The 13,332-nt window shown below is 43.7% G+C and overlaps 1 long non-coding RNA gene across 1 annotated transcript; it reads right to left on the bottom strand.

The window, feature by feature from the left end:
* Positions 1 to 9,024: 9,024 nt before the first annotated feature.
* LOC309844207 lies at positions 9,025 to 13,046 on the bottom strand. Its single transcript, XR_014300546.1, has 3 exons — positions 12,625 to 13,046; positions 11,451 to 11,516; positions 9,025 to 9,395 (listed from the first exon to the last, which is right to left on the bottom strand). It is a non-coding gene; the product is annotated as an uncharacterized lncRNA (long non-coding RNA).
* Between the last annotated feature and the right edge of the window lie 286 nt (positions 13,047 to 13,332).

Raw genomic sequence — 13,332 nt, 5'->3', positions numbered from 1 at the left:
AGTGGGGTGAGGGCAGAGGGAGAAGCAGGATCTCCACTGAGCTTGGAGCCCAACACAGGGCTCAATCCCAGAACTCCAGGATCATGACCTGAGCTGAAGTCAGACTCTTAACTGACTGAGCTACCCAGGCGCCCTTCTAGGTTTATTTCGCTTGTGAACTCAAGACCAATGCTCTTCATCTCAAGGAGATCTGAGGCCTGGCTTGAGAGTGCATTCTTCCAGGGAGCATTTGTGTTTGCTTTAGTCTGCCTGCTGCAGGAAAGTCCATTTCTTACCAAATTCTCAGTCAAGATATATTTGGACCACAGAAGTGGGAGAAATTAGGCCACAAATGTGCATAAGGTCTGGACTGTTTTTATGAATTTTTATCCTTTTCTCCCTAACAAGGACTGAGATTCTTCATCTTTTCTTTCCTTTCTTTTCCTTTTTGTTTTAAAAAGAGAGCCAAAATGCACTCATACACACGAACATGGGTGGGAGGGGCAGAGGGAAGGGAAGAGAGAGAATCTTAAGGAGGCTTCACACCCAGTGGGAAGTCCAATGTGGGGCTCCATTGCACGACACTGAGATCATGACCTGAGCTGAAATCAAGAGTCAGATGTTTAATGGACTGAGACATCCACCAGGTGCCCCTTTCACCATCTTTCTTAATCATCTGCCAGAGAGTGTGGCAGTGTGTATGGAGGACTCTGATCTAAGCTCTCATCTTTGTCCTTTGTCCCATCTTCATGAGCAAATCAATCCATCTAGAAGACAGAGAGTGGACATTGCCAACCTCTGGACAGAAGCAATTGCTCAGCTTGGAAAGCGGGCCCCGTGCGATGCAAGAATGCGAAGATCAGGGAGCGTTATTGAAGACAATCACAGACATCAGCTTTTTCTGACATAACAGCCAATAAAAACTCCCATCAACACAGTGTAGTATTTATTTAATTGTAATTTATACTCACTGGGTGAGTTTCTTGCCAAGTAGCTTATTAAAAGCTCATTTACATGTATCTACAGAGGACATATTTTATCATTCTGGAATATATTTCCTAAACAAACAACAAGGGCCCACACATTTATGCTACTCTTAAAAACTTTAACTTAAGCAGCTTTTGGTTAAACATTATCATCATTTAATTAAATATAGAACCTTAGTTATCTTCGTTCAACTTTGGGAGAATTTGAGACTGCTTTAGTGATTTACTAAAAACCCATGACAGAATGATAAAACGAGGGAACCCCTGGCTGGCTCAGTCAGTTAAGCATCTGCCTTCAGCTCAGGTCATGATCCTGGGGTCCTGGTATTCAGCCCCACGTCAGGCTCCCTGCTCAGTAAGGAGTCTCCTTCTCCCACTCCCTCTGCCCCCATGCTTGTGTTCTCTCTCATTCCCTCTATCTAAAATAAAATATAAAATAAAATAAAATAAAATAAAATAAAATAAAATAAAATAAAATAAAATAAAACAAAACAAAAGGAGGTAAGCTCTTCTCTTATCCAGTAAGATTGAGTTGAGGTGTTTCCAAAGGTTGAAACACTTCTGCCTCCACTCTCTTCCTGTCTGATGGGGCTTTGTCTGAGCCCACAATTTCCATGGAGCAAGCTTCTCCTGCGGGTTTAGCTCGGTTGGGCTCAGGCTCTTCTCTCACCCCTGTCCCTATTCTTCAGGCCTGAGGTGGCTGAGCAAAGGGGGTGCTTTCACTTTTGCTGGCCTCTGGACTGCTTTGCAGTCTCTGGTTGGTCTCAATAAGGCTGCCCATAATTCTTTATGGGTCCCTACCCAGCCACCCTTCTGAGTGTCTTCTGCACCTGCCAGTAGGGTGACTCCTGGTACCTTGTGTTCCTCCTCCTCCATCCCCAGGGGCTCCCCTCATGGTGCACTGGCCTGTCCCCATCTCTCTCTTGCTATGGGGGTGGGAGTGGGGGCACCCGCTGCTGCATTTCACATTCCACCTGAGAGCTGGTCCCAGAGGACCCTGGGTAAGCTGATGTGGGACTGTATGACCAGCTCCCGGCTTCTCCTTCACCCCTCAAACTCCAGAGCCCTTCCTGCCTGGCCAGGTGAAGTCCTTTGCTCTGGTGTCTGGGGATCCCGCTGGTGACATTGAGTTGAAGGTGGCTGCTCCTGAGGCCAGCCTTATGGCTGCAGGATGGGAGGTGTTCTTCTGTCCCCTTGGCCCCCAAGGAGGAACTCAGAAAACATTTCCCCGTGAAACTCTGAGGCACACTGTTGTCACTGACATTCAGGGGCTGTCTTGGGAGATTATGTCCCCAAGCACCCTGTCTCTGTAAGACAGTGGGATCCAGGTACCTGCCAATGCCTGTACTAACTGACCCCCTACCTCAGGACAGATTGTGTTGGGACTGTCACCTGCTCTTCCTCCCCCACCTTAACCCACAGAATGATGGCTTCCAGGAGGCAAAACGGAGTATTTGCAAACAGGAAAATGTGCCTTGGGCTGTTTGCCTTCATTTTCAGCATCTACCAGCACTGGTTTGTATTTGAGCATGGAACCCCAAGACCTACGTATGCCTGATCCTGGGCCTGGGGTCTCAGATTCTTGTAGCTGAAGCCCAGAGGGAGGCCGGTCCTGACTCTGTCTCTGTACCAGCCTGCCCTGTCCCAGGCTGTGGGTTGGAGGCCATGGGTCTCACCTGCCTTGGGACTCAGGTACCAGTATTCGGAGCCCGTCCTTGGTTCTTATTATCAAACTCTTCTTTCTATCACCATGTTACCAATGGAAATGGGTCTCTTCCACTGATGGGACTTTCTGCTGGGTTTCCTGCCCTATACCCTGATTCAGAGTATTTATATTTTTGTGGCGGAGCCAGGGGGGATTTCCCAGAGCAAGTAGTGATTATCTTCTAAGACCTGTATGTGCTTAGTGAAACCCCGGGAGGAGGTGTGAGGAGGGAGGGAGCGCTTCCTAGTAGTGACTCTGACCTTGCCCTCGGGTGTGCAGGAGGTGGTAGTGAGGGACAGAGGCAGGGAGAGGCAGGATCTCTTCCCACCTGCCTGTCATTGGTCTTGTTCATTTCTTTCTATTTCCCATGGTGAACAATTGAGGAGATTAGTAAAATCAGAAGTAAGTGAATGTCAACATTGACCTCACCACCCAAAGAAAACCACCTTGGGAGTTTTGGTGTGTTTTTCCCAGGCTTTTCCTCCTCTGTTTTATTCTTTGAGAGTAGTGATCAGGGCTGCAGGGCTGCAGGGACCCAAAGCAATATCTGTTTTGGTGGTGGAGGGATCGCTGTGTTTGGAAAAAATCTGTAAATGTCTGCTCTTGTCAAAAAATTAGATAAGAGATTCTCAACTCTTAAAACTGAGGGTTGCTGGAGGGGGGAGTGGGGGATGGGGTCACTGGGGGATGGGCATTAAGGAGGGCATGTGATGGAATGAGCACTGGGTGTCATATGCAACTGACGAATCCCTGGTTTCGACCCCTGAAACTAATAATACAGTAGATGTGAATTAAATCTAATTTAAATAAAAAATTAAGAAAGCATATCCCAATGAAAGAAATAATTAGAAAACATGGACGGTGATGACACTATCAGAATAGGGAAATCGGAATCATGTGTGTCTACAAAGCATGTACGTAGCAAGATGGTAGGTGATGCAGACTGTGCAGTGCCAAGCAGTCCCTGGGGCCGGAAGCAGGGGGTTGTGGCACACTCAGGGACGCCTCCTGCCAGCCTATTCCCAGGCCCCTTCCTGGGCCCCAGAAGAGGACAGAGTCTCCTGGTTGCTCCCATTATCCCATCATTTGGAACATTTGTAGAAATAACCCATTTTTTTAAACTTACTTATTTGACAGAGAGAGAGAGAGAGAGAGAGAGAGAGATCGATCACAAGTAGGCAGAGTGGCAGGCAGAGAAGAGAGGAGGAAGCAGACTCCCTGCTGAGCAGAGAGCCCAATGCAGGACTTGATCCCAGAACCCTGAGATCATGACCTGAGCCAAAGGCAGAGGCTTTAACCCACTGAGCCACCCAGGCGCCCCTAGAAATAACCCATTTTAACGGCCACTGGGTAAACACATTTCTCTTCCCATTCTGACTTCAAGTTCCCTTTGGCACATCCTTCTTCCCCTGCACTTGGGGGTTGACAGTGGCTTAGGTGTTTTCTATTTATAATTTTGCATTCTTTTTCTGAAAGAACCACCCAAGTTGTGTCAGTCCCACAGCACCCGGATCCACCGTTAAGGAAGAAACAAGGTTGCGCGGAGTTGGTGGCTCAGCGAGGCACACCGGGATGAGGGTGGAGAGCAGGGTGATGGTCCCCTGCTATCTGCTGCCTGGTCCTACCTGAGGCTAGGGTGCCCTGGAGCCTGTGGATGTGTCCACTGGCTCAGGCCGCTGGCTCAGCCTCCCGGGTGGGGAGCAGGTGGAGGAGGACCGGGTGTGGATCTAAAGGGCAAATGAAGCTCATTGACACCCCACGTATTCCCCCATGTAAAGATAGCCACTAGTGACATTAGCACATTTTATGCTTGCGATCCTTTAAAGAGAGCTCTGCTAGAGGTGGAAAAGTCCAGGATCTGGAGAAGCCAATGAAGAAGATCCAGAACAGAGAAGACAGGTTCCAGAATGCTCTCAGTCAAGAACAATACTAGCTAAGCTGGAATATGACCCAGTTGCTCTGAACAGAATCACACGTCCAGTGAAATAAGGCACAGATAGAGAAGCTCCTGGTGAAAATCTGAGATGGATAAGGAAACTCCTCGTCCGTAGGCAGCACATGAGACACTGATGGTCAGAGGCCTGGGGGACTGGCTGTGCACCTTGGGGGCCCTGAGAGGCCTGTATTCAGAGCTGTTTTGAATGAGCCAGTACTGGGCTTCTGGCGTTAGGTGGTTTGGTTTGTAAGCATCTATAACAGTAAGGGGAGTGGAAAGGGGCCTCAGAAAAATAGGACCTTCCGGGAAAAAAAAAAAAAAAAAAAAGAAGCGTTCTTTTTGGAGATATTTTAATTATTTCATCTCAACTTGTTGCAGTCACTGTGGGAGATTTGTCCCGAATTGTTATTCTGTTTGTGTAGGTCTTTGTTCCGAAAATTCCTGCACGCTTGCTGTCTGCACCGTCGCTAGAAAGGGCCCAGGACAAAAGCTCACAAGCTGTTTTTGTTTCTGAGGGACAGGACACAGTGTCCTAAGGAGCAACTCCAAGACACAGCTGGGAGTCTGAGCTGGACTCCTCTTCAGTGGGAAAGCGTAGTTTGGAAAGGCTTCCAGGTGATTCTGATACCTGCCCCATCTCCCTTTCTGGGAAAATAAGTGATTAAGACACATTCCCTTACCTTCAAGGCATTATTAATCCTTACATTCTATATAAATAATATGATTTATGATTAAGGCCTGTGCCCACAGATCTACAGGAGGGGTCCCTGGATCCACAAGGCGGTGATACACTCTGAATTGGAGGGAGAGGAAAAGCATCCTGAAGAACAAGGCAGGTGCCTCCATTGGGGTCCAAACAGGAGAGAAACCACACAGTAGCCTGAACGGAGAGGGTTTAATGTAAAGCACTCTAAACTCTCACGGAATATTCAAGTAAGGAGAGAATGGCCAGCAAGAAGTAGAGAGAACTCTCAGGAAGATAGGACTGGCAGATAGAAGAGCAGCCCTGGGGTGACCCAGACCTCTGCTGAGACCCAGGCCTCACAGCACAGGGTATGGTCGGGGCTTCCTGGATGCCTGAGATGTTGCTATGGTGACTCACTGCCAGGACTCATCAGAACTCTGTCCTCTAGCGCAATGGGGAGAGCAGTTCTCGAGGCGACATTTCATGACAAGGCAACCCAGATTTTGTACAAAAACACCGCCCGCGTTTCTGCTACAAAACCATGTTGGGTGTTGTGAGAAGCTGCTGGCTGTTGCTGTCTGCCATGTCCATTGGGAACTCCATAAGCAACGCACCCACATTAGGAAGCCACGCCCCTGCGGCCCCCTCCATTGACAAAACTCCACATCATGCCCACTGACACAGTAACAACATTTAAGGGGCTCATACCCATTACAGAACAGTAAAAAGTGTGAATTTGCTGCTGAGAGGCACTAAGTCAGTAAGCATAAAGCAGGGTTTCACCGAATGTCAAGTTGAAGAGGGACTCTCAAAGCCCTATTGTATCCCAATCCTCACATCCCCACTGAGTGGTTGTCAAGCTTGCGAGACATCCACAGCAAGGTGCCTACCACCCCCTGGGATGGTCAGACAGCTCCTCCTCACCCTGAGCCCCCGTCTGTCTCTGGTTTTGGGTCTGATTTACCTCACGTCTGCCACCTGACATGATGTAAGCTCTTCAAATATATGAACCTGGTCCTTCTGCTTTGCTTCTTCTCCAAAGCTTCTGTCTTTTGTAAGCTACCCGTCTTATAACCTCTATAACAATTCAGAGCCTTTTCACTCTACCAAGCATGGTGGTGAAGGTATTTCCATGAGTTTGGGTCTCTTTCCAAGACTTGGTCATATCCACCCCCCAAACCTGTTCCAATGTGCTCTGATTGTACAAAATAGAGCACTTGTAAGTGATCTGTCTTTTTGGCCACAGGGATTGATCTAAGTAGCGACTCCTGATCTATGTCAGAAATGGTGCTTTTCAAAATGGTGGTAGGAAAGAGAAGTCTCTTTTCACAGCCAATGATGAAGGTAAGATCTTACAAAACCAAAAGCTGCCTCCAGGCCTGACTATAGCCAAAGAGAATGCATCCAAGTTGAGAGGGATGCAGAGATGGCAGACAGAGAGAAAGCACCTGATGCCACTAGAGTCCCCCGTGTCCACCATCATCTGTGAGACCAGGCCCAGTACCTCTTTGCCTTGGTTTAGTTATAGGAGTCAATAAATTCTTTTTTCTTTTTTTTTTTTTTCTTTTTCCTAAACTAGTTCAAGTTGGGTTTCTGGCAATCACCAACAAAGAACACCAACTCCACCTTTCTTAACATTAAAAGAAAAAAAAAAAAGGGCAAGGGTGTCATTGTCTCACTTCTTTGATAGAGGGTTTCTGTAGAAGCTGATATAATTTTAAATAGTAACTCTGGGAATTCGTTATTAATGATTTTTAGAAAAAGTGTATCTAGAAAATAAGACCTTGCTCCTCACTGTCTCTTCCCTTTTCTTTATGAGCAATTTAGTCCTAAAGCAATTAAGTCCTTCCCACAGTGGGGAGCCAGGGAGACTCAGGATGGGATAAGCAGGGCACTCTCACAGGTGGTGGGTGTTGAGGCCCAAAGGGAGTGAGGAGGGCATTCACAGACGGGGAAGAAGGACAACGAGTTCTCCCAAAGATGTCCACATCTTTGATCCCCGAACACATTTTTGGTTCCTCCAAACCTATGGATATTACCTGGATGGCAAGTTGTGATTAGCTAAGGATCTTGAGACGGGGAGTTTATCTGGATTATCCAGGTAGGTCCAATGTCATCACAGGTCCTTACAGAAGGGAGGCGGGAGATCAGAGTCAGGAGTAAGAGATGCGAGGACAGGACACAAGATTGGAGTGACGTGGGGAATGGGCCAAGTCAGGGCCTGCTGGTGGCCTCTAGAGGTTGGAAAAAGCGGGAAAGTGTCTTCTCTGAAGCCTTCAGAAGGGAAGAATCTCCACGGGAACAATGCTTTTAAGCATTGTTGTCCATTGATGTCCAAAAATGTAAGAAAAGGTGATTTGTTACAGCAGCAACAGGAAAGTAATAACAAGGGGAGTGTTCAGATGAATTACCGTAAGGATAATGGAAGCCAAGACCGTCATTGAGAAGGGAGTTGGAATAAACATTAGCTGTGAGCACATTTTGCACCCAGATCTTGACTTCTAAATACCACTGTCTACTAAGGCTCCTTGGAAGGCTGAGTCCAAACTGGGTTAGGGAGAGTGCAAGATGAACCTGGGTCATCATCTTGTGCTAGGAAACAAAGTTCCAAAAAAATGGTGGAGGTATATTAAAAGGACACGGATGCCAGTTCTCACTGGCCAGATCAGGGAAAATTCTGAGCTGCAGAATAAATACTGAGAGTAATGGATTATAACTCACCGAGACAGGAAACTATGAGTTTGTACAGATACACATAAATAAATGAATAAATGGAAAGTTTGAGGAAGAATGACATATTTGTACAGATTCAAGCTATCTACTCTCAGAATCACATAGAAAAGAGTAACTACAGTGGAAAAGCCTGACAGACAGTTCTGAATCAAGAGATCAGAGTGAACCCCATCTGTAATGGAACAAATTGATGTTGTTCACCATTTCACGGGCTGCAATGAAAACACACCTTCACTTCTGTGAAATTCTCACCCAAAACTTGTAACTTGAGCCTAATCAAAAGGAACCATCAGATAAAACTCAGATGGAAGGATAATCCGTAAAATAACCAGGTTGTTATTTTCAAGCAGTTCCATGTTACAATTGTCAAACGAAGTCTGAGAAAGTGTGCCGGACTGAACTAAATGGAAGAGAGCTAGCTGCTCAAAGGCAACACCCGATTCTCTGCAAAAGGTATTATTGGGATAATTGGCAAAACTCGAATGGGATCTGTGCCCTTGGAGGTAGGAATATAACGGTGTTAACTTCCTGATTTTGATGGTTGCATTTAGATAAAGAAAGAGGATATCTCTGTGAGAGTCGCACACATAAGTATTGCGGGGATGATAAGGCAGTATGTCAATAACTTACTCTCAGGTGGTTCAGGGAAATAAACGAGTTTTTATTCTTGTCTGACTCTGGATTTCAGCTCAGGTCATGATCTCAGAGTCCTGGGATCGAGCCCCACGTGGGGCTCCATGCCCAGTGGGGAGTCTGCTTGAGATTCTGTCTCTCCTCCTCCCTCTGCCCCTCCCCTCATGCTCTTTCTCTAAAATAAATAAGTCTTTAAAAAACAAAAATAAAAATAGGAAGGAAGGAAAGAAAGAAGATGGGAAGGAAGTCTCCCTTGCTATTTTGACATCCCATGGTGGTAAGGTCTTTAGAGGTATTTTCAAACATAGGTGGAATTGAAAAAGTGTCACTCTTCATATATAGGAAATTTGCAATCTCAAAACTCAAATCAGCTGAAATAATTTTATTAGCTATACTCAGATATTTCTTCTTTATCTTCAGGTTAGATATTTTTGGGCTGAATCATTTTTAGGCTTTGAAGCTAAAAATCTATATATTGAAGTTTGAGGAATGTGAAATCACAGTACTTTAGAATGTTGCCAAAGTTTCAGAAAAATGAGGCTTAGGTTTGACCCGACTTGCCTGGTATCTCATTAGGAGCTCCATGCTTTGATATGCTCTCCTGGCAGAAGTTTCCTGGACTCAGAGATCAGAAAACATTCTTCTCTGTGTCAAACTTCACAACGAAGTGGAGAGAAATCCAGTCTTCACTCAGAACTTTCAATTCAAGTTTTTTCCCGTTTTCTTAAAATTTAAAAGCTAAAATGAAAAATTTCAAACACAGAGAACAGCAAGTAATGTTAAGTATACCTGTGCACTCAACCAATAAGATCCAACAAATGTGAATATTTTGCCTAAAGAAATAAAAATGCTGTAGAAATCTCAGATACTCCTGGGTATACACTCCATTCCTTTTTTCTGTCTCCCTCCTCCGAGGTAACCATTGTCTCCAAGTTGGTGTACAGCCTTTCTTACTTCTAGGTAGGCTTTTTGCATAGTTCTATAAATAATGTGTACTTTTCTGTGAATGCCTTGAAACTTTAAATAAATGGTGTCACTTCATGGTTACATTGGGCAACCTTTTTAAAAATTGAGGAAAATTTCAGGAAAAGCACAGATCTTAAGTGTACAGGTGATAAGACATGATCAATATATATACCCAATGTGACCACTGACCCAATGAATATATAGAACATTACCATCATCCCAGAAAATTCCCTTTCTGTTAATCCCCACCCCTATAACAACAATTATTTTATGAATTCCACTATGATAGTAGTAATATAATCGTTCTGAAATTTTGCTAATTGCTATGGTGCCTTTGTCGAACAGCAATTGCCTGTGCATGCAAGTCTTTTTTTTGGACTCTATCTTGTTCCCTTGCTTTATGTGCCTATCATGCCAATTCTACCCTAGATTGCTTGCCATGGCTTTATAGTAAGTCATGAAATCACAAAGTGAGTCCTCCAACATTCTTCCATTCTGGGACAGATGGAGTTATTTTGAAGTCTGTTGAATTTCCATAAAAATTTAAAAATTAACTTGCCAATTTCAACAAAAGAATCCTCTGGGATTTTGATTCGAATGACATAGACTCAATAGATCAATTTGGGGAGAATTTGCATATTAACAATATTGAATCCCCCAACCCATGAACATGGTATATCTCTCCATTTGTTTTGCTCTTCTTTCTCTCAGGGCTGTTGTTGTAGAGATCTCATGTGTTTTTTGTTGAATTTATTCCTAGATATTTTATGGTGCTGTTATAAAGGAATTTTACAATTTTGTTTTCTAATTGTTTGCTGCTGATATACAGATATGTAACTGACTTTTGTATACTGACATGATACTCGGAGGCCTTTCTAAATTTACTACTTAGTTCTTGAAGTTGTTTTGTAGATTTTTCAGGATTTTCAGGATTTTCTGTGTAAATAACCATGTCAGCTGCTAATAAAGGCAATTTTACATCTTTCTAATTCATATGTCTTTATTTTTAAAAATCTTCCTTATTGGCAATAGCTAAGACCACCAGTATATTGCTGAAAAGAAGTGATGAAAATGGAAGTAGAGTGTTCAATTTTTCACCATTAAGTATGATAGTTTTAACTTTTCATACATGTCCTGCATCAAATTCATACATATTCCTGTATAAAATTGAAGAATTAAATCAAGTCAAAACCATTCTATTTTTAGATTGCTGAAGGTTGTCATCACAAATTGATTTTGAATTTTGCAAATGCTTTATTTTGTTAACTTAGTGAATTATATTGATTTTCAAATGTTAAACCAATCTTGCATTTCCAGAAAGAGCCCCACCTAGTCATGGTATAATACTATATTTGCTTTTTTTTTTTAAGGATCTTTATCTAAACATTCATGAGGGATATTGATTTATTATATTCTTTTCTGCTCATGTTGGGTTATATCTGGTTTGGGGAGTTCTTATAAATAGTCCTACTATAAACATTCTTGTGTATTTCATTTGGTGCAGTGTATACATCTTTAAGTTATACCTTGCGATGAAATTCCTTGGTCATATATATGTATACATTTGACTTCAGTAAATACGGTCAAAATGATTGTACCAGTTTATACCTCCACCATTGAGATACAGACATGTCCCTTAAAGTGTGGGCTGTGAGCTGTTTGCTACTAGTCTGTAAAGAAGTAAGGTTAGAAACCGAGAGTGAGGAACCATTCAGGAAGGTTTAAAGAAATGTGACATAACTGTGACATACGAAAACATGGTCAGCAGCCTTGTGTGACAGGCTGCTGCATAGACAATTCATACGTTACACTTGCATGATGACGCACAGTGGCGGGAGCTCCTCCCTAGTCACGCTCAGTGGGACATGTCTTGGTGTGCACTGCATAGGATATCTGAAAAAAAAAAAAAAAGAAAAAAAATGCATTGCATGGGCACTGGGTGTTATATGTAAACAATGAATCTTGGAACACCACATCAAAAACTAATGATGTACTGTAGGGTGACTAACCTAACACAATTAAAAAAAAACAACAACGAAAAAACAGAAACCAACAATAACCGCCCCCCCTCCCCAAAAAAGAACACATTTGTTCTTCACCTTTTAGTCTGAGAAGCACTGATGTGGGAGTGTTCTGGTGGTTCTACATCCTTGTTAATATCCCTAATTTTCATGTTAGCCTTTCAGGGAGTGTCCAGTTGTAATGGTACTGTGTTCTAATTTGTATTTTTCCAATGTCTAAGGAAGTTGCCTACTTTTCATATTTGTAGGGGGTCACAACTTGGTGTGAAGTACATATTCACATTTTTCCCTATTTTCAAAATATATTTTTTAAGTCTTCCTAAAACATTTTTTGGAGATCTGTCCTAACTGACCCCTCAACCATTTCTATGAGGCAAAGGGTGAGTGAAATACGGGGAGGGCAAGAACCTAACTCAAAAGTGAGCTTCTTCTGAGTTTATTCATTTGGTTAATATTTAGGAACTCCTACTGTGGGCCAAACACCCTGTGTGACAATGAGGATAGAGCAGTGAACAAAATAGCAACATTCTTACCCTTGAGGAATTTATACTCTGGTGGGGAGAAGACAAATACTAAACTGGAAATTTTGGGTGGCAGTAAATTCTATGAACAATATAGGAGAATGACAGAATAATAGGAATAGACCAGAGCAGTGAAAGGTTTTTCTAAAAAAAATATTGAAGTCAACATTAGAATAACAGGAAGGACATAATCATACAACAGTCATTGGGAAGAGCTCTCCAGGAAGAGAAAATGTCAGGTACAAAGGTCCTGAGGTAGAAATAAGTAGGTCTGAGTATTAATGAGTGAGTATTCTGATTTGGGTCAAGACTGACCTAAGTGGTACCATTGATACCTAGTACAGTGGGTATGGGTGGCATGTTCCCAGACCCCTTTGACTTCCTTGTATGTCTGTGTGTCCACATAACATGGGTTTCCTGCCCAGGCCTGTGATTGGGATGTATCTTTGAGAGACTGACCTCAGGTTCCTGGAGCTGCTTTGCTGACTCTGAGTGGGAACAGGAGGAAGGGGGAGGCTATGTTCCCCACCTTCCCACCAGGCAGCCCCGATCCAGGGTTTGAAGGGTGTACGAGTATGAAAGCCAGCATCCTTGTCTGCAGTTGGCTGGGGTGAAGTCAGGGTGGACCGCAGGCTCTGGAGGCTCATGAAGGGTGTCAGGCTGCAGCTGAGACCTGGCCAAGATCATAGCTTTGGTTGGGTTTTCTCCTTCCCTTGCTAGTTTCTTCTGGAGCACTTCTATAATAAACGGGTTGCCCCGAATTCTCATCCAGGGTTCTGCTTTTAGGAAGTCCAACTTAGGACCGCCTGATCTATATTTTGCAATGGGTTTTCTTTTTTTCTTTCAAGAGTATGTCTTCTGTGGCATCAGATGACAGCCGGTGCTGTGAAGTCAGACAAATCTAGATTTGAATCCCCTCCATTCACTAGCTTGGACAGGTTAACCACTCTCCCTGGGCTTTAGCTTCCTCATTTACAAAAGTGGGACAAAAATAGTGCCAGCTTTGGGTCACCATAAAGAGTAAATGAAAGAATGTAGGCAAAACACTTAGATCAGCAAAGTGCTAAACGCTCTTATTATGAAACCTGTCCAGGCTTTACCAAAGGGTTCATAAAAACTTGCAAGCCTTGGGTTAGATATCTGTTTTAGTCCTTAAAAAAACACACT

The sequence above is a fragment of the Mustela nivalis genome (assembly GCF_964662115.1).
Source record: "Mustela nivalis genome assembly, chromosome: 11".
Lineage (NCBI taxonomy): Eukaryota > Metazoa > Chordata > Mammalia > Carnivora > Mustelidae > Mustela > Mustela nivalis.
The sequence above is the reverse complement of the archived record's forward strand: the minus strand, read 5'-3'. Positions and strand labels throughout refer to the sequence as shown.